Source organism: Dendrobium catenatum, unplaced genomic scaffold (assembly GCF_001605985.2).
Source record: "Dendrobium catenatum unplaced genomic scaffold, ASM160598v2 fragScaff_scaffold_716, whole genome shotgun sequence".
Taxonomy (NCBI): Eukaryota; Viridiplantae; Streptophyta; class Magnoliopsida; order Asparagales; family Orchidaceae; genus Dendrobium; species Dendrobium catenatum.
Genome location: NW_021319178.1, coordinates 18,267,463 through 18,272,425, shown reverse-complemented (window position 1 = coordinate 18,272,425; position 4,963 = coordinate 18,267,463).

Below are 4,963 nucleotides of genomic sequence, written 5' to 3'. Positions count from 1 at the left end.
AAAAAGATGCGCAAAGCGCCACATGTTGTATTATTTCTTTCCAGACTCTTTTAATCTCTTAATTCAAATTGATCTAATGTTCATTTATATTTTATATTGAAATTTGAAATATAAAATTTTTTATTCATCCTTAGTGCAATGATTTTCTTTATATTCATGTCTAAATTGACACATGCCTTTGATAAATTCTTTTTATTCTCTATGTTATATCACTTCTTAAACTATATGAAATCTTATGTTTTTCTAATGTTTTGATTTTTTTTTTTGCATACCTTATTTCAATCACTTTCAAGATTAAAATATCAAATGAATTTCATACTTCTTCTTACATTTCTAACATTCTTTTCTTCTTCACTTTTTGATGTTGTCAAAAAGGGGGAGAAATTGTTTGTTGCGTATGTTTTCGCAGTGTTTAATTTTTGTATGTGTGTTTTCGTAGTATTTGATTGTTTTCTTTGTTTTATCTTTTGTGTTGTTTTGTGTTGTATAAAAATTTTGAAAAACAAAATTTTTTTAAGTAATTCAAATGCCTCCTTATTTTCATGAGTTCATCAATGATGTTAAATGCTTTTCATATGCAATGATAGGACTTATTTATCACACTTGCATAATTCATAGTATAATTCATCTAGTGTGGAGACCTAAGATGCATAAATCATAGTATATCGCTCATGCATATGGATTTTCATTTTCAAGAGGTGAACCTAAATTTATTTTGGTTCTAAAATCTAACGTTTGATAATTTTATATAAACACTCTCTTACAAGCCCTTGTGAGGGCATTTGGTACCTGGATAATCGATGTTTAAAATATATGACTAAAGATACAACTCAATTCATATCGTTGGAGGACAAGGCTGGAGGCAAAGTGACTCTAGGAGATAATACCACTGGAAGAGTGGTAGGTACAACTATGATTGGTAATAAGAATAATTTCTTTATTGAAAATGTTTTATTAGTTGAAGGCTTAAAACATAACTTGTTAAGTATTAATTAGCTTTGTGATAGAGGTTTTAACATTAAAGTTTTACCTACAAGCTACATTATAAGCCTAAATGGAATTCATGTGTTGCTTGGAAATAGGGTAAATAATGTGTACATGCTTGATTTAAATTATATTGAATCTTCTAATACTTTTTGTCTCAAAACTATCACTAATGAATCTTGGTTCTGACATAGAAGACTTTGTCATCCGAGCATGAAAAATCTTTGAAAGATTACCCAAAAAGATTTGGTTAGATTAATACCAAAATTAGACTTCACCGAAGATCACATGTTTGATGCATGTCAATTATTAAACAAGTCAAGTCATCCTTTCATTCAATTAAATATCTTAGAACTAACAAACCACTAGAAGTCATACATATGGATCTTTTTTTATCGATTAGTACTGTAAGTTTAGGAGTGAAAGTTTTTGAGTATGTAATATTTATGATCATTCAATATTTAATTGGATTAGATTATTTTCATATAAGAGTGAATCATTTGAAGAGTGTAGATAATTTTTTAATTGGATTTAGAGGAAGGTAGGTTGTGAAATTCTTTCAATTCAAAGTGATCATGGAGGAGAATTTAAAAATGAAATATTTAAAGTTTTCTATAAGGAGAAATGAAATTAATCATAACTTTTCAGCACCTAGGACCCCTCAATAAAATGGGCTTATTGAGAGGAAGAACAGAACCTTGATAGAAGCCTCTACATCCATATTAGTTGAATATTCACTTCAAAAATATTTTTGGGCCGAAGCGATTAGTATAGCTTGTTATATTTTGAATAGGGTGAATAATAGATCTAGGTTGAACAAGACACCCTATGAATTTCTTAAGGAAAGAACACCTAACCTTTCACTTCTATATATGTTTTTGGATATAAGGTGCTTATTCATAACAATGGTAAAACTCTTTTAGGAAAAATTGATCCTAAATCTGATAAGGGAATTTTTCTGAAATATTTAAAGTGTTGGAAAATCCTATAGAGTTTTAATAGAAGGACTTTGGTAGTTGAGGAGACCACCCATATAACTTTTTATGAATCTAACATTTTAGAAGGATCTAAGTTTGAGGAAGAAGATGTCGAAGAAATAATCCAAAGTGTTGAAAATGCAAATCATAAATAAAACATTGAAACCAAAATTAATTTTCCTAGAGAATTAAAATTTCTTAAAAGTCATCCTAAAGAATTGATCTTAGGAGACCCGAGTGAAGGAGTTAGGACTAGGTATGAACTTAACAAAAAAGTGAACCACTCAGCCTTTATTTCAATGAATGAGTCCACTAATATAAATCAAGCACTTTCTGATAAATTTTGGATTTTTTCCATGCAAGTATAATTGAATTAATTTGTTAGAAAGGATGTTTAGGAGTTGAAAGTCTAAATAGGTTGTTAGACCTATTATAATTGTCCCAAAGCTAACAAAGAGGAAGGGTGAATTGTTAATTTAAAAGCTCTTGGTAAATTAAAAAAAAAAACAATTTCTAGAATTTTTAATCTCAATGTTAATTTTTTTAAAATATATTTTACAAACACAAATTAACTTGTAGAAAATAAAAATAGTAAAAAGTAAATATGAAAAGAACATAGAAATTTATAGTGGTTCGGTCCAATTGGACCTACGTCTACACCCTGAAGACTCCCTCTTCAGGTACTATATTGTACCAATGTGACTCTCCTTTTGAACACACAACAAGGAGGAGAAGCCCTTACAATTAATCTCTCTTCCACATATCCCCGGTGCGATAGTAAAAGTTTGTAGGAGTTTTATGACAGTCAGTTTTTAGGACTTTAAATATGAAAGACAAAAAAAATAGTCTAGAAAATTGAAAGTTTTAATTTATTCGTCAAGGATCATATAGTACGATCGCATATCATGCCTATAATTAGTTCAAAAAATGCTTGTACAATCTTGTATAAACCAATTTTGTATTCCTCCAATCATATGTATGAACTACCATCGTATAGTACGATCAGTTAAAAATTAAACCAATTCATTCGATATGATTATGTATGAATGCATTTTATACTCTGGTTGGCATATTATATGAGCCCAATATCATATAGTACGATCAATTTAAAAAAAATTATGGTTCATTTGGTATAAAAATGGATGAGTCCATTTCATACTATAGATGTCGTCTGTATGAACTCAACTTTGTACAATACAAATAGTTCAAAAAGTTTACTTGTTCGTATGGATTAATTGGTACGTACCCATTTCATACTCTAGACATCGTTTGTATGAACCTATAATCATACTTTACGATCAGTTCAGAAAATTTTGAGTTCGTTCGAGACGAATTGGTACGTAGTCATTTCATACTCATGATGTCTTTTGTACGAATGTAACTTCATATAGTTTGAACAAGACTTATAAAATTTTTCTTGGCATGATTCGATCAAATCCATTATGAAGAAATGCTAAGGTCAAATCATTCCATATGATCCATGATCGTACAGTATGATTAGTTTTAAAAATATATATTTTTTACACTCCCCCAATATGTGTGTGCATGGTAACCCAATTACAATCATACTCTCTCAGACTTAAGAAAAATATAAAAAGTACATACTTCAAGTAGTAAAAACCCTAATCTAATCTATCTTAAAGTATTTAATAGTATAGAGTATCATTTCCCCTAAATGTTAGTACACACGAACAACACAAATAATATTTCCAATATATGTTAGGAGAAATAATAATCAACACAATAAGATTTTGGAATCATAAAAAGTACACATCATATAAAAATATAGATATGAAAACTAAGTTACAACAATCGCCCCTTTTTTGATGATAACAAAATAATAATTATTTGATTGAACATTTAAAATAAATTTTCTCCTTAGCTCCTCCTAAATGAATGACCAAGGAGTTTCCATAAAGAAAAAAAACATAAACTTAAAAAATAAAAAAGAAACAACTACTGCTAAAATAAAAATCAACTTAAACAAAACACAAAAAAACTTGAAAAAACACGACTCGAACAAAAACATGAACATGAACAAAACATACATACATTCAAAACATATAAACATTCATAATATGATACAAACATAGTCATAACACATGTACATCTAATAAACAATAAAAAACATCAATCATTAATCATCAAATACAATTATGACTCCCTCTTTTGATAATTACAAAAAGGGAAGTATACCTTGAAATGAAAAGTTTATATGGATAAATCAAAGTAGTTGAAGAAGAAAAAAGATTTCAAACTAATTGAAAATATAAAGTTAGCTTTCAAATGCTAAAAAGAAAAAAAATTAAAATTTAAATTAAAGAACAACTAAGATAAGAAAAGTCAATCAGATTCACTATTCATGCTTGACAAAATATATATACAAATAATTATTACAAAAAGGACAAAATAAATATTAAGTAGTTTCTAATTCAATAGTAAAGATGATTGTCGATTAAATGGATTTGGATTAGAGATATAATTATAATGAAAAGAACAATACTATTTTTTTTAAATTGGCGATATTGTCATCTTTTTAAATATTAGTGGCACACTTTGTGCATCTTTTCTATTTGACCTAATTTTGTGCTTCTTTTTACTTTGTGAACCATTGCACATCTTTTCTACTTTTGCATGCTTTGTGCATCATTTTTTTATTTTTATGGTCTTTCCAATATCAATAATCTTAATTCAAATTCCACTAAAAACCAAAAAAATACATTGAAATGGTAAATAAAATAAATAAAACATTTATTTTTTAACAATTATATAAAAATAATACTTGTCTATACAAACATGAAATTAATCTCCTAATCTATATCTAGTTATATTTTAATTTAATTTTCAAAGATTAAATTTTATAAGGAAATTAATTTGTAGAGCAAAATAATTTAAAATTTCATTCAAGAGATCAACCATAAATGATTTGTCTAAGGAAAAAATTTCACATCTCAAGAAGTGAAATTCAATTTATGTCAACAAAATATTACATCATTTTATTG